The 22,711-nt window shown below is 40.0% G+C and overlaps 2 long non-coding RNA genes across 2 annotated transcripts; one reads left to right on the top strand and one right to left on the bottom strand.

Moving 5' to 3' along the window:
• Nucleotides 1-3,218: 3,218 nt before the first annotated feature.
• LOC103469307 (uncharacterized) lies at nt 3,219-7,170 on the bottom strand. Its single transcript, XR_534329.2, has 3 exons — nt 6,033-7,170; nt 5,601-5,729; nt 3,219-4,655 (listed from the first exon to the last, which is right to left on the bottom strand). It is a non-coding gene; the product is annotated as an uncharacterized LOC103469307 (long non-coding RNA).
• Nucleotides 7,171-12,058: 4,888 nt separating this feature from the next.
• LOC103469306 (uncharacterized) lies at nt 12,059-17,717 on the top strand. Its single transcript, XR_534328.2, has 3 exons — nt 12,059-12,291; nt 12,391-12,524; nt 12,679-17,717. It is a non-coding gene; the product is annotated as an uncharacterized LOC103469306 (long non-coding RNA).
• The last annotated feature ends 4,994 nt before the right edge of the window (nt 17,718-22,711 follow it).

Raw genomic sequence — 22,711 nt, forward strand, 5'->3', positions numbered from 1 at the left:
GTGGGGGGGGAGTGTGGGGGTGTGTGTGTGTGTGTGACAAAAAGCAACATATTTTCAAAGTGGCTTTCAGACTTTTGAAAGTGCATCAGTGTTGTAATTTAAATTGGTGTTTTTGTGTTTCTGTCCACAGCAGCATATTGTGTCGCGTTTGCTTCAAAATAGAGGAAATGAAGGACAAAAGCAGCAATGGTCAGCCTAAAGAAGACATCTGTAGCAAATGAAAAGCATCTGAAAGGCATTTTATTAGAAACAAATAAACGAAATTTCAGCAAAGTCCAAACCAGCTCCCCTGGATAGCATCATGATGCTGCCACTGCCGTGTTTCAGCATGGCAACAATGTAATCAAGTTTTCTTCCCTACATGTAAGTAAACCAATAACTTACATTTTGGTCTCAAAAGTATTTTCCATAAATGTATCTATTAAAAAACAATTTTTTTGCAAGAGACTACTGGTAGTAATCTTTTATTCATGCTTTATTCATAGATCAAAATAAGTTTTAAAAAATGCTTTTGATGACAGATCTGTTCAAATGAAAGCTCTGAAATATTTTAATAAGCATAAAGAAATATTGATGCATGTTACTGACAATTATTACAAAGCATTGGAAGTAAATGGTAAAAAAGTGAAAAAAAACAACCTTTCAGAACAAGTATTTACAATTACAACCTGGTTAAAAGATGATGATGATTCAAAATGATTCAAGACTTTTGCCCAGAGACGATTGGAGGAGAAAATGCTACTAGATGGATACTTATTAAGCTCTTATCTAAATTGTGCCTATAATCAGTAGCTCAGCCAGAGTCAACATATTTATTACCTTTTAGTGCTTAATTTTCTATAATAACACACATTGCAGCAGCTAATAAGCTACAGTTCGTCCACTAGGAGGCACAACATCAGCGTTTCAGATCCAGGAAGTGGGACAAACCTTTTCTAGCATGAGGCTGTGGTTACATTGGGCCCTACCTGAGCTTGCTCAAAATGCAACTCCACACGTGGCCACATTATCAACCTCCCTGGAGGTTATGGCGAGGCCGAGCCATGACGCCAGCACATCAAAGGACAGCCCCAGTTCAAAGCAGTCTGCAATTTCAGAGCAGTAAAAGCAAGAGAACAGAGGCAGAGAATAGAGCCACAGGTGGGCACTTTCTGTTTAGCCTGTCTCGGTCGTCGCACGCAGTTCTAACTTCCTATTGATGATGGATGATTGCTCGCCTTAAACCCCAGGTTTTCTGCCCTCTTACGTCCTTCCAAACTTTCGTTTAAGTAGTCTGTACTAGTTTTTAAGGGTTGAAACTTTTGGGACTCATTGTGATTATGTTTGTTGATTTCTCCTGCGTCCTTAGATCCTTCACAGTATCCCACACACACTAACCTCAGCACCTTAATCCTCCTCAAGAGTGGCATCTATTTACCAGTGCCAGRGCTGCCKGGGRWGCCWGAGAGAGAGAGAGAGAGAGAGAGAGAGAGAGAGAGAGAGAGAGAGAGAGRGAGGGAAACCAGAGGCTGACAGGGAGGGGAAAGGCAAAAAAAATGGTGGCAGGGGGCGAAGGGGTGCGTCTCCCAGGCAACTGTGTTTTTGTTAGCGCTTGTGAGTCAGACGAGCGGTGAGTCACAGTCAGGAGGAAACACACACACGCATACACACACACACACAGTCACATTCATGCTCACTCCCCACTCAGTCAAAGAGAAGCCAAATAAGGACAGCTACATGCACAGAGACAGGGCAAGTAGGTCGAAAACGAAACACTCAGAGAAGGGAATGAGATGGATAATTAGTTCAGATTAAGGGAGAAATAAATAGGGAAAGATGAGAAAAAGATAAGATTCCAGTTAAAATGAGTGGGAAAGAGAAACGGAGGATCAAAGCGAAGGGAAACTGGGGATCCAGAGGGTGCGAGTGCAGGCACATACCCTCTCCGAAGAGCAACTATCACATGGGTGGGGGAAGAGGAAACGCGCAGGGCCACACCCAGTTTGTGCACACCTTGGATTAACTTGCTAAGCCGCCTATTTATTGTCTGACGCCAACACACTCAGAGTGGCGGCCTCATTACGCGGTAAAAGTTTGCATTATTTGGCTTCCCTAAAGGAAAAGAAAGTTTTATCACCTCGTCTACTTTTTCATTTTACACAAGCAGCGTGGCAATGCTTTCGTTTTGAGAAGGCAAACAGATGATTAAACTGGTGTTCATCGCTTCCGAGGTCTGTGACTGGTTAGCATTCCCGCAGCTACTTGGCTGGTAATCCAGAGTAGTAAAAAATGCCTTTAGGTTGCAGATATGACTGGATTTGTTTTCACAAATGAGTCCGCGGGTTTAGTTTTGTGTCGGCTGTGATTTCCATGCATATATACACACCATGGCGCATTATCCAATCACACTCTGAGTGTGTGTTTTGGCGTCCACTGACCTCAACCGAGAGGCAGAATACAGCACACACTGTCTTTCATTCTTCCTGCAAATATGTGTGTGCATGCGTTTTTTGTTTCTTTTACAATATCGTAAAAGTTGACATACTTCAAGTTGACAGCGCTCCATGTTGCTGACTATAAACTTTCCTTCTTCTCTCAGTCATCTTCTTTCAATTTAGCTCGGAGCTTTGATACTGCAGCCGTAAATAATGCCCCTATGTAATTTACAATAGCACAGTATGTTCTTAGAGTCCAGTGGTCAAATAAGCTCTTGCAAAATGTGGAACTTTCCCCCTGTTTGCGCTCTCTTTCTATACCTCTCGGATGGCTGAAGTTCAGCTCGGAGCAGCCAATCAGAGAGCCAGACTGATGATCCTTCTTGTCAAGTTTATCTAAACACAGATAACGCGCTAGAAATATCACCTGTTCCCTAACGGCCGTGGGCTGGCGCATTCCTTTCCTTTCTTTTCTTTCCTATTCTTGAGTGGAAGTTGATAAACTTTCGAGAGGAGGCCTGGAAAAAGTATTCAAGCCCGCCTGAACTGTTTCGCATTTTATTGCGACATGAAAGTTGAATGTGATTTATTTCATAGACCGACACTAAAATTGAAGAAATATGTTCTTTTTGTTAGTTTGTCTGTTTGTTTTTTTTTTTTTTCATGCATTTGTATTTTGAGCCTTTAGTCGATCTCCGTCAGAGCTTACTTTAAAAACTGTACTCAGCAGGAAAGAATAGTGGGGAGTTCTCAATGCTGCATTATCAACTTTATTCAATTAAAGGGATTAAAGTCAACAAAGACAGCTGACAGCAATTATTATAAAGACAGAAAAACAGAAAAAGTTGGCAGGGTGTGAGATTATACATGCGTATTCAACCCCATTTACTCTGCTGTCCCTAACAAAGCAATATAAACAACAGTCTCCATGTATGATGCCCCTTCTCCACAACCAAGAGCAGCAGGTGGAAAAGCATAGCATAGAGTTATTTTTAGGCTTTACAGGGACGACAAAAGGAGTCAGAGGTCCCTCCTATAAGTGGGGAGACCAACTGGGGAAAATATGCCTCCACGGCTGATGCTGGGGCCGAGGAGCTAACGAGGGAGGGTGGAATGTGGTGCGGAGCTGTAAAAGCGGTTCAGGAATCGAGAAGAGTGTGCGTTGCCTGTTAGCGGCCGAGTGATTAACGGGACGGAGGAAGTCACTGAGCAGTGTGTCACCGAAGATGATGTCAGCCGTCGAATACAGGAACAGAAATGTCATGTGGTCAAAGATAGGCTTCCTGCCTCGCTGGGCAGAAACTGCAGTTGAACAAATACAGTAATCTGTTTTTTCTTACTTTTCCCAGACATAAATAGAGCATTAAGTCATCTTCTCTTTGTCTGGATTCTCAAGAATTATTCTGTTGTTGTTTCTCCTTCCTGTTCTGAAGCAAGTTCCTTTTTTGCTGTTGTTTCTGTTCACATTCTTGACTGAGGCTGCTGTGTGGAGCTCATAACTCACCAATTAAGTTAATGTGATAATCTAAACAAAGTAGAGGAGCAGTGATGCCAGCCCTGAGAAGTCACTGTATGTTGCGTGGTTTTACTGAGAGGAGAATCCAGTATATTCCTATATTTAGTCAGGCTTTAGAGGAACATGCTGCAATCCAATCGTTTTTAACAGAAGGGTTTTCACATTAAGAATGCGCAATATAATTTTTTATGTACACATAAAAAGTGTTGCCTGGCAGTAAAACATTTTGCAAGCTAAACTACTCTTTACTCAATACCTGCCTCCCACTGAAAAGGGCAAGTTAAGACAACAAATGCGATATGCAACGTTTTAGCACCGTTCTGATATATTTTTTTCTTTTATTGTAGACATTTTCAGCTACGGGATCAAGATATTTACATTTATAACATAAATTTAACCACCTGGAGGTGACCAGGTGGAGCTGGAAATGGTTGAGCATCAGTGGCGGCACTTTCATTCGACTGATTGGAGCAATTTCTGAGGAGGTTACAACAATTGAATCTCTGCTCATTTGAAAGGGGTCATGAACACGTAAAGCATTTTCATGTAAGAGTGAAACAATAAAAAGAAAAGTAGCAAAAAAAAGTGTTAACTCAAAGAGCTTTTTAATATTTTTGCTTTTTTTTAAATAGCTTCAGTTTTATATCCCACAGTTGCACTGACCGGATATTCTTTACACATTCCCCTCTCAGGACATGCTTTGCAGAGCCTCCTACTACCATTTCCTGTGGAAAAAAGACAAAAAAAATCATCAGCGTCTTTGTAAATAAATGTGAAAGACAAACAACTGGATAAATTGGTGGGGAAGACAAGTCCTTTGTGATCCTTTGCTCTGCCAGTACAATCAGTACTACTGGGAATCCTGGATAATGACTCCTCCAATCTACGGACATCTATGAATGTCTTTTTATTGGTGGTTCAGTCACCATCTTGATTTAGCCCAAACAAACAAACAAAAACAAAACATGACCTTGACCCACAGATTCTTAGACCATTTGGTTAACCTCAGCTTCTTTCGAACCACATTTTAACATCGGTAAATGTACAGATTAAGATTTATTTTTACTGCTTAAAGAGATTGTATGACATATTTGCTGTGAAAATTTGCTCAGGGTGATCATCACCCACTATGCAGCACATTAAACAGGCAGATTAGTTTTTTTAGTGGTAGACTTCTATAATTAAGATGCTTAATAGATTTTTTTTTTTAAAGTATTTTTTTCATGGGAATTCCAGTTATGTAAATCTGAGCTGTAATTTATGACTTGAAATGGAAATCTTTAATCTCTAGTTTATACTCTCTTATATCAATCAACACCTGATTTGTGTCAAGATTATAATTATGAAAACTATTTTCTTCATAAGAAGATTTTTCCACTTAGGTTGAGGCACAAGGGATAAAAATGACAATATTTTAACAATGTACCAGAACTATGTATGTTTTTTAATTGCTAATTACGCAAACTATAAACGTGATGTGAAAAAATTAAAACACTCTATAAAAACTTGCATGTTTTCCAAACATACTTAGACAACTGGATATTTTATCCACATCGGAAATTTTTACTGCAATAAACTGACAAAAATATTTTTTTTATTTTTCTACGAGGGTATATCTAATTTCCCGTTGACTTCATTAAAGTATTTTTACCACATTCCAGGAAACCAACCTCATATCAGCCATGATGGAGGTGGCGGCGTCATGGTCCGGTGCTGCTTTGCTGTATCAGGCTGTAGAAACTCACCATGACTGAAATCCAACATGAATAGTACGGACCATTTGTTAAAACAAGTCCAACCTGAAGACGAAATAAACCCAGCAACATGACAATGGCTTAAATCTTACCAGTGAATCCACCAAGAACTGGCTGAGAATTAAGAAATATAAAATCCTGGACTGAATAAAAATCTTTATCCGTCTGAGATGGCGTGGAGTGAAATAGGCTTCACAGAACCACTCAAACAACTCAAATCTAAAACTGAGGAATCGGGAAAATGTTCCACACTAATGTCAGACTGGTAGGAATCCGTACAAATGTTATTTTTGTCACATTTCTAGATGAACTGTGTCATTATGCTCTGGAAATAATTGGTTTTCATACCTTTACGGACAACTGTAACGTCCTCCTTGTCATCCGAATGTGAACATTTCATTGTCTCGACATGAGGAAGATCCTCCAATGTTCGGTTTTTGTTTTCTGGGAACGCATCTGTTCACCAGGTTTCTCCCCCAGACAGACCCTGTTTTAACATCTGGCTGGCCTGAAGGTCAACGGACTGGTTTAGCTGGAAGTCTGCTCCGCTGCCTGGATGGATGCATGGGCGGTACGGATGAGTAGTTGTTTATGTCAGCAGAAAGAGCAAGAAGCCTCTGGGGACAGCAGGGGGCACCTCTATCAGACAGATCGAGGCCAGATGGGGGGAGTTCAAAGTAGGGGCTAAACACACCAGACAGTTTGGGATAGTGTGAGATAATGAACTGGTGTTGAGTGCTAGAAAGGAACAAATGAGAGGGTCAGCAATCAAAACGACAGGAGACTGGTCTGACAGAAAACCACACCGAGAAGGGGGCTGGAAAGGTGGTCTTGGAGGATATTTTTAGCATGTTGCGTGGAAGAGGGCGGTATCTTCTCGAGGGGTTTTTCCAGAGGAGTATATTTAGGGATAGGATTTGTAAAAAGACAGAGGGAGAGCAGGAGAGATGTGCACTGTACACAAATGCCAGTCTGATGTAAGAGTCTGCAACAGGGACCACACACATTCCCGTTTATTCCCAGCTCTGTCCATCTCTGACACGGCCCCTTTTTGACTCACTTCATCAAGAACAAAGCTACAAATGCACCACCCTGGCATTCTTTTAATAGCTGTGGATGTGTTGTAAAGGTTACTGTAAAATCCCAAAACACATCAGTATGTTTATGTGCATTTTTGTCCCGGCGTTTAACACGAGCAAAAGCTCAAAAACGACAGCTTTTCAACTCATCAACCTAACACCCAACATTCCAGACACCGCAGATCAGACAGCAATTTTCCAAACACCAGCGCCACTAATGTGGTGCAAAGCTGAAAAAAAGAGAGCGAGGGACAGCTGAAAAAGCAATGCTAATAATGTTGAGAAAGAAGAGAAAAAGAGACAGCAATGTGGTCTTCGTTCAGCTTGCTAAGGATAATAGCATGCAAGCAGGCTGGGGATAAGAGGCGAGCGAGTGGAGAGCGAGCGCAGAGCCGCAGTGACGCCATTGTGGTTCCACAGCACTTCCTGTCTACCGCCACACTGTTTGTGTGTCCTGTCGCCACGGCAACTGCCTGCACATAATACCAGAGAGGTAAGGGAGGAGGAGTAGCAAGAGAGAGAGAGAGACAGAGAGAAAAATAAGGAAAGACCATTCAGTCAAGTGGATTCATTTGGAGCCTCTTCACTGGCTCGTTTTAAGTTGGACAACGCTGAGTTGGTCTTTTCTTGAACATAATGACCCACTTCTTGATTGGTTTCCTGTAAAACAATCCGGCGTGGATGAAGAATAGAAATGTTATGACCTAAAATGTCCCGGGACTGCATAAGGAGGGGAGGGGTTAAAGGAAAAAAGAAAAAACGGAAAGAAATGGGTGGAAAAAAACCCCTAAAGCTTTAAATGCAGGGTGGAGAAGAGGATGATGAAAGGGATGAAGAAATGACAGGTGGATTAGGACAGCCATACAGCTCAGAGATTTCTGTGTCTGCCATCTGTAGTTACCATATGAAAATGACTGGAAATCCCCCAACCTAGATTTATACACGCAAACTCACCACGCACACAAAAAAAGAATAAGACAATGTCTTTATGCACAAGCTCTTTTAAGCCAAAGTTGGAGTTTTTGTTATTTATTTTTTTCCAAAAAGCAACTTGATTCATGAACACGACAACGATTAAATGAAGCTGCTAAAATTGTTGCTTTTACAGGTATTCACTCACAGCTTTTCAGTGAGCCACTGCTACTTTGATAATGCTAAGGGAGTTACAAAGATATGTATGAATCATTAGCTGTGACCACTGAATGTCAGAGCAATACATTTCACAAAAATGCATCTGAACGCTTTGGTACGCTGCAGAAAAGTCATGCACAGATGACCCAGCTGGATTCTCTTGTGGTTTCTTTGCTAATGAAACACATTTTACAATGCAAATATCTATTTAAAAAAAACAAAAAAACAAGTGTGTGCAGTAACGAAGGAGTCCTTAAGCTGTAAGAAGAGCGGTGACAATCTGTATGCAGCAATTGATTTTAGAATATTGATGTAGTTTTATTGCTTCTTTGTGAATCAAGACAAACAGGTTGCGTAGAAAGGAGCTGTGGTGCTTTGTGAGTAAGCCTGACGCAGTAGAAAGGTACTCAAGGGTGGTGCAGGCGGTGCCGTCTCGTACAGGGGCGGTGAGACAGCCGTGAGGTGTGTGGTAGGAGCGACAGTTTGTTTAAGGTGGAGTCGGTATTAGATCAGGGTGTCAAACTCTTAGCAAGAAAGTTGGAAATGGAAGGGTTACACGACGGTAGCGAGATCAAAAATGATTTATGGAGACGGTGGAGCAATCAAAAAGACAGAGGTAGAGGTTGCCAAGTAGAAGATTTTCAGTGGGAGCGAACACTCCTGACTTGAAGTGATATTAACATTTTGTAGGTTCCCAGCCTGACATGAATCTAATAGAAAACCTATGAGAGGAGATAAAGATCAAGGTGATTTGCAGGGCAGCTTCAAACCTCAAAGTCACCAAGAAATAAGATTAGAACCAAACACGAAGCTCGTCAAAGAAGGATTTCACTGCAATTTGAGATTCAAGATTTTAATCAAATTTACATAAAATGTTTTGGGGTTTTTTTTTTTTTCAAAACTGATCTCTATTTGCAGAAGAAGATGTTGATGTTCATAAGAAGAGCCCCATTGTCTGTGAGTCTGGTTTAATAAGAAAGCCTGGTACCTTTTGGATCAGCTGACACATCTAGCAGCACTTTCTTACCGCCAAATGAATATCTTTCTCTGTCTTTTGTTGCATAATTGAAACTGCATCACCATAACAACCAGACAGAAGTTGATATGTTATATCTCACAGGTCGGTAGCCCAGAATAGAGTTATTTGGTAAGTGACTCACGTTTTAAAGCGTCAAGTTTGTTGAATATCCCCAAATAAACCGCTCGCATAGTAACAGAGATGCAATAATTAATTCCCCTTCTGTACAATACACCATGATTTATGTACAAATCCAAATACACGATTTATGTCAGTAAATATTGAACGTACACAGAGGAGCACTGAAGAAATGAGCACACACTGTACAATGGAGACATCTTTCGGTTTTCTTTGAAGTAGTTTGAATTAAAGTGAACTTCTTCCCACATGACAAGACAAAATAACCCACAGTCGTCACTACGGTTGCACAGCTTCCAGGAAACATAGAAAGTCGGTGTTACAAAATACAACACGCTACGCTGATAATTTTGATCACTATCATAAAGATAGAAGAGATCAGGTGAAAGAAAAGTGAGGCAAAGTGCACTCATTCAACAGTTGTTTTTTTTTATAACTTGTCTTTCCCTGCAGGAAAAGAACATTATGCACTAGACTTTGTAAAAAAACGTAGAAGAACAAGCAATGGGTGGAAAAGCTGGAAGATGTGGCATTGATTACAGTTTCATACCAGCTTTTTTTTTGTCTCATATTTCAGCCAGACTGAAAGGACTGGTATTGATCTGAATTGAAAGCAGTCTTGACAATTCTCGTGATGAGCGGCATCTCTGTTTCAGACCTGTTTCATCTCAGTCATTACAGTATTGGGCTTGCGTGTGGCGGTGCAAATTATCGTGTCTGTGCGGCAGAGGAAGAGGAGAGAGTGTGCACGGCACGCAACGTGGTTTTGATCTCTGGAGTCTTTTGGGGTTTTTTGTTGGGTTTTTTTTTTTCATTCTATTTTATGGCAGTCAAGTTATTTATGTGTGTATTATGATATTTATTTGTGCTCTACCATGTCTAACTGAGTCACACAGAGACAGTTTATCCAACATAAACAAGAAGCCCATATGCTGCACAAACTTTAAAAGAGACAAGAGATCAAGTGAAGAAAAAAAAAAACACTACTGTATATCAAACATAAGTTTACACATTCCACATGTATTCTTTGCTGAAAGACAATCAAAAAGTCAAAGCGCTCACTAAACGTTGACTGTTATGCAAAGCTGTAAATCCCCTCGATGAGGACAACTTAGAAACACAAGTCCACAAACAAAACATTATCCCATCAGAGCACAAGCGACGTGTCGCGGTCATGTGTTTTACTGGCATGGCTGTTTCACTAAGCTTTGAGTGTATGCGTTGCTTGGAGACGAGCATGCGTGTGGAATGTGTGACGTCCGCACTCTCGCTCAGGGGCGTGGTCATCAGCGAAGGACTTTGCCTCTCTCTCTCTCTCACACACGGCCCGAGGCTTTTGGGGAAGAAGGGGAAGTTGTAAAATGTCTAATAGCCCCTCTCAGAAGCTTGTGTTGCTGTACCCCTGTGGAGATAGGTGTTGTGTGGGGTGTGTGCGGGAAGGGGTGGGTGTTAATCGTTATTGACAGGTGCCGATCAGACCTTGCACAGACTCATGAAAACTCCTAATAACAATCCAAAGCTGCAACTGGATCCCGATGCAGTTTTACCTTCAACTTAGATATTGATATCAGAATTTATTCTGCTAATCTTGAAATGAAACAAAGATGTCCTGCCACTTTCTGCTTCAATTACCGCCATTCATTTCAGAGTTCTTCCGAAAAATATTCTATTTGAAATATTATCACTGCTGCAGACATACCTACATTACTCTACTTTAATTGTTAAATGGTTCACAAAAATAAATAATACACTGCTCTAGAAAATGCACATTACTAAATATACATGTCTTCATCGTTCTACTAACAACAATCAAATTATGACACTAAATAATATCTGTGGGCCTAATTTGACCAGTCAGCATTTGTTTTTCATGTTTGTTTTATAGTGATATAATGTTAAATGTCAATGTATTTTATTTAATTCACCAATAAAAGCAGTACATGTTTGTGACATAGGTTTTTAAATATTTTACCAAATCACTGTATACAGTACATTGCACTTTAATATGCCCAAATAAAATCCAAAGTAATCTGTAAATATGACAACTGTGCTCTCTAAAATCTGGCATTTGTATAAGAACATCACGAGCAAAATCTCTTCCTGAAATAAAACAAGTTTGCCACAAATCTGATATAGGAAACATGTTGCTCTACTCTTGTGAAACCAGAATTAAACTTGTTGCAATGTATTCAAAACGCTATGTGTTGTTTAAATATAGCACCGCACATTGCCCTAAATACACCATCCCCACCGTGGTGGCAGCATCATGCTGCGGGGACGCTTCTTCACAGGCACAGAGAAACTGGTCTGAGTTGAGAAAATATACAGATGTCGCTAAATACAGATATACAAACATTTTTTAGAGCCTGCAAAGGTTTCCCATCCAACTTGACATTGACCTCAAACATAAAGTGGAATAATTTAGATTTAAGCACATCTGTATTAAATTGGCCCAGTCAAACCCAGTCAAAATTTTTGCAAGTCACTGTTATTAATATCAACTTCTGCAGAGCGGCACAATGAATCAAACTAAAATCATCATTGCCATTTCAATGTGATAAGTTTCGCACTCACAAAGCATTGCTTGGATGCAATATCTACAGGACCGTAACATTTTAAAAAGTCATGCTTTCAAACTTTGCAGGCAAGTTGACCAACTGGATGACGTTTCAGTTTTTGATGCTCGCAACTGATATAGATCTTAATGTTTGAGATGCTAGTGGGAGGATTGTGATAACGTGGAAAGATTGTTGTGACTGTGATGACGGGGGAAAAAATTTGATTTACGTCAGTCCTTGTTCGATAATTTCAATGTTCATCAATAATATACAGATTTTTCTAAACATTGCGCAATCCTTTCTGTTTGGCTCATTTGTCTCACTTTTAAATGCGTTTAAACTTGTTCAATAATGACAAACTCATAAAACAATAAAAATCAAACAATGATAAAAAGGTATCCAAGCTACAACTTTCTCTCAACTTTCATCCAACACCACAAACACGGCAGCGGATCCATCTGTGTTTCTGTCCCATGCACATTTATCCCTGCGCTCTTCCTGTCCGCTGTTGACTCAAACAGCCTCTGCTCGTTTATTAGCAGCAGTGCGCCAATTAATTCCCAGCCCCCTTTCCTGTGTTCCAGCAGCAGCCTGGGCCGTACACAGAACAACTGGAGAGGAGAGGCACGAGAAGGAAAGGGAGGGTGCCTTCTCTGACGTCACGAGTGCATGAGTGAAGAGAGGTAGGAATTCCCTCCACATGAACCGCCCACTCGGTTACTCTGCACACCCTGTCTGGCTCCCAGACACACTCGCGTTCACACACACTCCTGTCTGCGCAGCAAGAGGAGGAACGGGTCGACAAGAAGACAAAAAGAGTGACAGGCGCGAGACTTGTGAAGTTCGACTTTACAGGGTGACGTTGGAGACAAATGAACTTGGGGCAGAGAGCAGGGATAAAAAACTGTTATTTCAGGTGGGTGCAGCATCATGTCTGCCTCTTCTTTGAGGATTTCTTCTGTGTTTTTTTGTTTTGGTTTTGTTTTTTTTTACTGTTTTATGACTTTATAACTCTGGAAAGACTATAATTTTGGCTTTTTTTCCCCTCTTGAACCTCTGGTCTTTGACAGGGACACACTTTACAGAAGCTTCTGCAGCCTGTTGATCGGGACAAAGCGTGTGTAAAGTCTTCCTGCTGTTTGAATGTACTGTGATATTAGCACTGGAATATTGCCCTGTTTGCCTCTATGAAGCGGCTCCATTACAAAGGTCAGATGTAAATACTTCCTTTGAATAGGATGGCTGACTTTCCGCATGGCTGCCTGTGTTTGCAGTTGATTTAAGAGTCCACTACCCATCTGAGTGATTGACTGCTTAATTGTTTAGCTTCTACCCGTTTGTTTGTCCGCCTTCCCTTTCCGTCTGCCTTTATCTGCCTGTTTTTATGTCAAGTCCGTGTACGCTCTCTCGGCTGAGTTTTTTACTGGCAGTGCAGAGTGCGAACAGAGGTCATAAAAAGTTCTCAAAAAGCAGCAGACGGGGCGTCATGGCAGTGCCGAAGCAGGGCCGGAGCTGCCTCAAACATTCCTCTCATTGTTCAGAGGGCCCGTAAGTGTGTGAGCTCCAAAACCTCCATGAAAGGAAGGGAATCCAGCCACTACTGTAGCTGACAAGGTTTCATTCAGCTGCACTTCAGGGCTGTCTGTCTCTGTTTTCCTGTCCGCCGTCCTGTCTGGTTCCCCTCTTGGGGGCAGTGACATAAACTAAATTGGGTTGCGGACAATACGAAAAAGAGCTGAAGGAAGTTCACATGAGGCTGACGCAGCAAGGACAGATGAGATAAGTGTGAGGATAAAGCGCATTTAGTAAGATCTGTTAGTCTGTTTTTCATGTGCCTGATTGTGGCTTGCGATAACAGGGAAGAGGCTGGAGGAGTTCTAAGTAAAAGGCTAAATGAATGGCTGAATGTTTGGATGGAAGGTCAGAGCAATAATGGAGGAGAAGGTGAAGATCCAGTCAAGCTTTGGTGGGGTTGTTGGGTGGGTGAGTGGGTGTGCCGGCGGCAAGTATGGCTGGGCCCTGGCTCAGGAAACACTRGCGTAGTGGAATAAAAGCGTATGTGTGCCATTTCTGCGGCCATTCGTGCATGTGCGGTTCAGTGGCAGCAGGGCAGCTGTGCACTAAGTACAGGGCTGGTGGTGGTGAGGGTGTTTGGCTATGAACCAGGCTGAGGATAGGGTTACAAGCACAGGGCTACAGGGAGTGGACCATGAGCTTGGGCTGGGTTCTTCACTCAAAAACAACAACATTTTAAAGCTTTTCTTGAACAACCCCCCCACCCCCCAAAAAAACGACTAATGTCCCACATGTGGTACATTCTTCCACTGAGTCCAGGCCAGGCGGTGATTGTTTGTCTTTGATTCCTGAAAACTGCAAAAGATCAGGCCCGCTGTGGAGCCAGATCCCTTGTTCGAATGTCGCTGAATGTCACGGCCTTTGAAGTAATTACACCCTGACACGCAACATGAAACAAAATCAGAACCTCGGCCACATGCATGGCCAAGACATGCTCTGTCTGATGATTGAGCTAGGGTGTGGTGCTGAGTAAGGTGTGTAAGTACAAAGATCCAGGGATGTGCCTTGCAGTTTCCAAGCGCTTTTGCTGCAAATGTTTTGTTGTTAAAATATCTTAAAATATCTTGAGCGGAGGCCTCGCTTCAGGGTCTACTGTCAAACTGGGGGATGTAAAGACTCATTTTGGTAATTCAGTTGGCATGTTTTTTTTTGGCTTTTGTCATTCTGAACAGGTTGAGCACGTAAAAGCAGCAGTTATAAAATGCAAACATTGTATACTTGCTCTTTAGAAAAGGAGTTCTGGCGTTAAGTTCTCAACTCAAGCCCTGATTTGAATCTTTATTCAAAACGTATAGCGGAGGGCCGATCATTTTGACCCTTCACCAATACATACTTTTGTAGATTTTGTTTTTGAAGGTATAAAATAAAGCCACCCACTGCATGTAGCCAGGAATAATTAGTATTGGCAACCCCTCCTTTTCATACCAATGTGCAATTTATACTCCCGTGTCAGGAATTGTTGTCTTAAGACTCCAGTAAACTGGGTCTACCAACAACAGGCCATTTATAGCTTTTTAGATACAAACAAAAGTCCTAATTTGTCATTTTTCACATGAGACATTGACAAGAATAATTATCAGAGCAAAATAAATGGAAATAGAATGCAATAAAGTAAGTTTTCCAAAAAATAATATACCAGGAAATTAAATTATATGGAAAATTTGAGCACTTCAATGATTATGTATTTCTGAAAGTCTTAAAATACTTAATTGCACAGAAAAAAGATAAAATGATACATAATCGTTTGAGAAGTTTATTATGATGGTTTGTTTAAGAATAGAAGGTAGGAATGTAAAGAGATAAAACTGCAACAAAGTGGGGTAGCAGTGATCGACCTGGGTGAATTTCCCAAATGGAGGCAAGGATAATTTGTGCGTTGAAATGGCTTATGTTCCCAGTTTTCAAGTAGATCTTGCTATTAAGCGAGAACTGTTTTACATTTTACGGTGAAAGCCAAGTCAGATTTGTATGCATTTGCACTTTTACTCGTTTATGAGACTGTGAAATCCCAGTTCAAGCACATACGATGTTTGCCCAGCAGCCCCATTGACATAACCCTGTTTGTTTGCTGATAGTGAGCATATTGTGCTCGAAGAGGTAGATTTGGCCTGCGAGCCATAGAAGGGAGGGTTGATATGTGTTGAAACAACAAGAGGTCGAGATCCAGCTGTCTCAACAGAGGCTTTTCCACTTAACCATGCGGCCTTGTGTAAACGGCAATGTCAAATCTGGACTTGCGATGAAGGGAACACGGCCAACGGCCACGTCCGCACTTGGACCTCCATATATCCTGTGTATAGAGAGCAGAACACACACATAATGTAAACTACACACCCTAAACTGTAGAAGAATCTATAAACAAGGCAATAGTTCATGAAAACTGCAAAAACACCTTTGACTTTACTAGAGTGCATCTGTTGGAAATCATCTCTCGGTGATGCAGGTTTTCCAGCTCGACACCTACATCAAGATGCAACACGTTGACACATTTATGCAACCCACGTGCCAGCGCCGTATGATTATTTCTAACCACAATAAACCTCCAATTACAAAGAGGCAGAAGAACAGTTTCGCAGTGGGAAAAAAGAAGTGAGCTCTGTTGAGATTCTCCAAGCCAGTGCTTGAGGTGATGTGTTGGACAGCGCTTGTCAACCCAATAACGCCGTCATTACAGGGGGAAAGGGAAGGAATGAGCTCATAGACATTAATGGCTGCGGGTTTGATGGGGGGAGCAAAAAGAGAGGGGGGAAAAAACCGATGGAAAAGATGAAAAGGCAGAGAAAATAACAGCGCGAGTCGAGCGACTGCTAGATGAAAGGAGGGAGGGATGGCAGGGTTTTAGGTTGATCGTGGAGAGGAGTTAAAGGGGAGTTAGCATGCAGCCTTTGAAGGGTGCTGGGACCTGAGGTGACCTTGGTTGTTTTTTTTTATTGTGACCAGGTGKAGCTACTTTGGCACGGGATGGAAAGTATGTGAAATGTCCAGAGCGACAAATCCAATTAAATTTTTTAAATCGAATACAACCGATGATTCTTCCTTAGTCATACTCAGGCCTTCTGCGTTTCTATTGCAAAACTAAAAGAAAAATAATAAACCATTATAAGGTATTGCAAAAAAAAAAAAAATCCGAAGAAAATCAGTGTTTTGAGCTAAGGTGACTTAATTTTATGCGTAAATTTGACTGCAAACTGGAAAACAAAGGAACATTACCCTTGCAGTACTGGAAAGCATYGGCCTGTAGATTATATTTTAGAGGAAGTTGTGTACTATTCTCTTTGAAACTGTTACAGATCAGTGATGATGATTGCAGAGGTCAAAGCTTCCCGTGTTTTTGGAACAGTGCTCCAGCAGAGCGGCTGCTTGAAACTTATTTAGAGTCTGGAGTTCCCCAAACGCGTCCCAATGACTCACAGCTTGCAGACGGTGGATTATTAATGCGGCTAAAATAAAAATACCTTCAAGAAGACGGCAAATTAGGGAACTCGGGATGTGACACAGGTATTCTTGAGACGGGTGCATTTTTTTAAAAGGACTATCACAAAACAGCTATCATGACATTCTTTTAGAAACTTGTGTTTTGGTAACATGAAAGCAGAGAAAACTCAACTTGTGTCCTAGTTTTCCACACAAGGACTTCAGATAAAGAGGATGAACAGAAAAAGGGAAGATGTCTTCATAGGGCGTGTCACTTCCTTGTTAACGAACTCTCCATTCTGTCATTGATAAGTTATTTTTGTAAGAGATCAAGGGAACCTGACGAGAGCATCGTATGAATGCATAGCACGTACGAATTGTCCAGTCTTCTAACCTCATATTTCACCGAGACGTTTAAAAGAGAGGACTTGCGTGAGAGGGTGACAGGGGAGACAATGCATCAAGGGTATAAATGACACAGGAGTTCTATTTTGGTGTTTATTATTCATATGTTTGCATGCTCTGATGAGCTCCTTTTCGACTCACCTAGACGTCTCTGCTGGCCAGGGGAATTCCTGGCAGAGTGATTTTTGAGACTACAGGACTGAATCACATTGCCAGGGATTTCCAATGGCTGACACGAAGAAAAGCAGCACCCTTCTCTCGAACTCATCCCCCCTCTCCACACACACACGCACACACACACACACGCACGCACACACCCACAGACACTTAAAATTACTACCTCGTTCATGGACACACCCATGCTTTTCATTTGCATGCTCGCACACAAACACACCCGTCACCGGCAAATGCTGGTTTTCAAGCCTCGCTGTGTGGCTGCAGGGCTTAACTCACATGTGAACAGTGAGTCTCTGCCATGTTCACAGTGGTTAAGTTCTGCCGCCACAGGGCTGCAGCCTGCAGGTGGGAGAGTAAAGGTCAGGGAGGGGAAACAAGTGCTACAAATGAGCATCACACTTCTAACAACACCACTGGATTGGATACAGAATGCCGACAACATAATAAGCAACTAGTAGAAACAAATGACTTAGTTGAGTGAATCTTGGTGGATTGTAGTAACCATTTGTGCATTTAGTTCTTAGTGACTATTGTCTCTAAAAAAAAAGAGCCAACTCAAGGTTGTGCAGTTCCTTGAGCTGATTTTTTATTTGCAGGTGCACCATGGCAAACTTGTTCAATTTTGCTTTCTTCATGCAATGATTTACAGGTAAACGACTGAGCAAACATCCAAATCAATTGGCTATAAGAGAAAATGTGTTTTGCTTTGCAGTGTCTGTAACTAATCTATTAAAATCTATTAGAAAAATCTATTTTAAAAATCTATTAGAGAAATAAAATTTGCAGTTTATTTCTCTAAACTGTATTTTTTATATATAYATTTAATTTCAGCTTCATAAAGCTTTCCTGGGTTCATAAAATAAGCGGAGTTCTGAAATTATATATATTTTATAACATTAACATAAAGAGGCTGCTACCACTTTTTTTTAAACATCCTATAAAATGTAGCACGTGATGGTAGGCACCAAAGTGCATTTCAAAAACACACAAAATATAAAATAACACACACCAAATCAGACACTTACAGCTCAGTCTAAAATTATTCATGTCCCTGGCAGATTTAGGGTTAAGGTAATCACTTCAGTATTTACATTTTATCATCATGTTTCTTTTGATCTGAAGAAATTTTGGAGGAGCCTCAAAGTCCTGACTTGAATCTGATTGAGTATCTGATGATGGCTGTGCTGGCTTCCAACCTCAAAGARCTTAATCTCATTATCAGAGACATCTAACTTGTTCATCAATAATTAAAACCACATTCAACTCACAGGTTTCCTTTTATGGAACAGCTTCCCAGAAACATGTCGATCCAACGTATTACGACTTAAGATAAAAAAAAAAAAAGTTGTAGTGAAAGAGGATTCTCATTGCGTTTCCTCAGAGGTCACTGTGTCTTCTGTTTAGCTCATTGTGCCTCATTTATTTGTTTTACGTAGCTCTGATTTGTGTGGCTGTCGTCTCGGCCAGGTCTTCGTCGTAAAAAGAGATTCCTGATCTCAAAGSAACTTTCTGGTTGAGTGAAGGTACTGTGATCAGCAGAGGAACCAAATTTCAGAAGCAACATTACGACTATTACATCTGTTAATGAAGTGTCATGGTGCGYGTTTGTTTCCRCAGCTCAGAGATCAGCAGCAGAAAAATAATAATAATAGGATCTAAATTGGGAGTCTGCTAACATAACCTGTAAGTTATGAAAGTGATTTTTAATTACATGTTGGTGAAAACAAAGTCAGGTGAGAACATGACTTTAAAAACAAGGCAATTTTCCTAATTGGAGTAATATAATTGGTGCAAAACAATGATACATTTCTTAAGTTTTTGGAAGAATTTACACACATTTCACTAAGCAAAGTCACTTAGCATATTAGGAGTTAATACAAAAGTGAAGATTTTCAGTTATGAAGTGAATTTTAAAGAGTTTTAAAGCAGAAAATATCATACCTGAAGTGTACTGATGTTTGAGTCTTCATATAGCAGTAAACACACAAAATAGTTGTTCATGACGCTAACCGCTACCCCAAGAAGGGTCAAGACCRGACCGGACTTTTAYCAATAAYGACAAAATAAAATAAATAAAAAAACATTGTTGCAGTTCATGCAAATACTATTTTATGAACTTTTTCATTTACGTCACATCTGCATTGGATGTTTTTTTTTTTACAGGAGAAACGAAAGTCAGGGGCGGTGCGCCTCCAGTGGTCTTCCTGTGTGAAACACATAGTGAGAACGGAACATGTAAAGTGTTTCCAGTCAGAGTAAATATCTGATACAAGAAGATCCCGAACGGTGCAAAGCCTCTTRTCTCGATTTATATTTTATTGGAAATAACCAAGATATAAAATGCAATCATCACAACCAATTAAAGATTCTTAAAATAGTGCGCYAGTAAACCGATATGCAGTTTTTTTGTTTTTTTTTTAATTGTCCTAAAGTGTTAGATGTTTGCTTTTGGTCTTAGAACCTCTCTGACCATATTATCTAGATTAATATGAAATAAAGAAAAGAAGAGAATACCACGGTTAAGATGCTAACAGCTTATAATGCTCCAAGTTCCAACTTAGTCAAAATTTCTTAATTATACTTTTGACCTATTTTGTTTTCACTCTATTTGTGTAAAAGAATTCAAACTTATTTGACTTAAAATATAAGAAAATCCTCAAAATGTCTGTTAATTTGATTAGTATTTCTTCATCTTTTATTAAAAGAAAACTGTATATAAATATTTGCAAGAAAGACAAAATTTTACCTTTTATATATTTATATTTCAAATGTCTTCTCTGAGAGTATAGCTGGAAAAATGACAAGTTCCTTTTGTGTGTGTGCGTGCGTGCGTGTGCGTGTGTGGGGGTGTGTGCGTGTGTGTGTGCACAAACTTGGCGAATAAAGCTAATTCTAAATCTGATTTCTTTAAAAATATTATGATGTCAAAGAAATGGTTTTCTCAGATTGACTCTTTAACTTTCCGAACTCAGTCTCACACCTCGTTATTTCAAAATCAACCCCATGTGTTCAAGGCTGACAGTAAGTGTTTGATGGAGTACATGTGTTCACAGATGACTCACTGTACAGTATTGTCAGAAGCTGACATATCATAAGGGAGACGGAAAATCAGTGAAGAAAAAGAGTTGACAATCTATAAATTTCCAGTAAAAAGCTGTAATCTGTTGAATTTGCTGAAACTGAGCAGCATCGGAGCGTCTGTGTCTGCTAAATGTCAGCTGTCTCATTAAGACTAAATCTGTTGCCGCCCCTGTAGGGAGAGCTGAGTGTCACCTTATGTCATAATTTCTGTTGCTGGGCTGACCGAGTTGCTTTGGGCAAGTGTTGTGTTTCTTTGACGTTCGCTTTGTGTTCACATTTTCCCTTCGCTTCCACCTGTTAGTTTTTTTTTTTGGTTGTTTTTTTTTTTTTTTTCCAAAAGAGCATCACTGCCTGTTGGTCTGATGCTTCTGTGATTGTGTCTGTCTGTGTGTGTGAAAAATTACCTCCGTCGTCGCCTCTCCTCACCCCCCGCTGGGTCGGTCTCCTGTGCCTGCTGTGCTGATAATCAGTGTGTGACGTCGGCTGGCTCAGTTCAGCAGGAACAGGGGACTGTTCTCATTTCCACACACACACACTTAAACATAAACAGAATCACACATAAACATGATCTTCTCTTATCACGTGGAGACACACTTCTGTTGCTTTAAATTCTATTTAGTGACTATTAACTGTTTTCTGTAAATCTGTGTCTATTTTGTGTATTTCTGCTGTGTAATGACTGTAAATAAATGATCAGAAGTGCAAAATGTTTAATYGCGTTTTTTTTCTTTTCTGTATTGAATAAATGTTCCTTCATAAATATCAAAATTTAAATATTAAAATTTCATTTACTTGAGTTATCACTGTGTGTGTCTTCTCTTTTTGTTATTCTCTCACTCACTTTGTGATAAATCTAACCAATGCATTATTCACCCTTTCCCTCCATCATGTCTCTGACTTCTTTTTTGAGGTCAACCAGAGGAAATCAAATCATGCTGCAGACACCTGACAGTCTGTGGTTAAAAGCTGCACCTGTATGGTTAATGTTGGGTGGCATTAAAAAAAAAAAAAACATTATCTAAATCCTAAAGACTGCAGACTATTAACCTTTCACTTTCTTTGAGATCTGCACTGTCTGGCACGCCTTCTTTCACATCAGTGAAGACAGTGGGTGTTGCTAGACCTGTTTTACTTGCGCACGTGCCCAAGGTTATGTCTTCTATTGCACAGTAAAATCTCCWGGTCAACTTAAAAAAAATWAAAAAAAACTGCAGCTGTTAAATGACAAAATGTCTGAAGATCCAACATTACAACAAAAGCTCACTGCTTGCGAGGAAAATATCATGGAGTAAAGCAGGAAAATATAATGTGTAGATATGATCACATATTACAAAGGCAGTTATGTTGAAGATCATGAAATCAGTACAAATGTGTTGCAAAGAATAAACTACATGCCACTTGCCCAACAAAATCAGACAAACCAGACATCTCTGAAGAGTGCAACAATCTAACTTTCTTAACGACAATCCATGTAATTCTRTGTATTTGTACTGGAAAATGCTTGTTTTGGCTTGATTTCTCAACTTGTAGACATGCAGATGACAGCAATGAAATGTTCAAGGTAAAATATTTTATTGGTTCCATTTGAATGAAGTCAGTAGGTTTAAACCCAGATGCAGTTTGAAAAAAAAAACAGTTGTCGCTGTTGTCTTTCCTGGTCTTGAAGAAAACATTCTAAATCCAACCCATCAAGGCCTCAGGCAAGACCAAAACAAACAAAATGTGGTTCAAATATTGTGCCCCGGTACCACCATATGTTTAGTAAAATCCCCTGTGCATGACTCAAATCCAGACGTGGACTTCAAAGTAAGGATGTCAAGAAAATCCACAGAGGCAAACGGCAAACTAATGTCATCGTGAAACAAATTAGAATTAACAAAAGAAAGAAAGGTTATCATTCATTAAAAATAATTCAAGTCAATTTGAAACAAATGATGCAACAAGGAAAGAGTGAGTCAAAGAAAGCTATTCCTGAGTGGGRTTTTTAAAACTTGAGACCTTTTTTTAAAGCACTCTTCTAGTAATGTTTTGTTTTTTAACCAGTATTTAGGAAGTGCATTTGTAGAACTGTGTGTAGACTACAATAAAAGAGTAGCTTCTTATACATGTCATACACGTGTATAATTTATGCTTATTAATTCAACTGAATCCATGGTATGGTTATTTAGGAAAATGAACTAGGCRAAATATATAATTTTGTCAATAAAAATTTGCCACACYACAAAGTTGATTATTAATTTACAATAAAACAAATTTAAAATAAAAATGCACCAGAATTGTACAAATAAGAAAGTGATTCCATAAGTGGTGTATTTTATTTTTTATTTTTATAAAAGATAATTGGTTTAAGATAAAGAAGTCATTCCGCTTATTCATATATTAATGCAGGTAGGTTAGTACACAGGTAAAGGTTCAAGAAGTGGACATATAAATGTGTAATTAGAAATATAT

The sequence above is a fragment of the Poecilia reticulata genome, linkage group LG8 (assembly GCF_000633615.1).
Source record: "Poecilia reticulata strain Guanapo linkage group LG8, Guppy_female_1.0+MT, whole genome shotgun sequence".
NCBI lineage: Eukaryota > Metazoa > Chordata > Actinopteri > Cyprinodontiformes > Poeciliidae > Poecilia > Poecilia reticulata.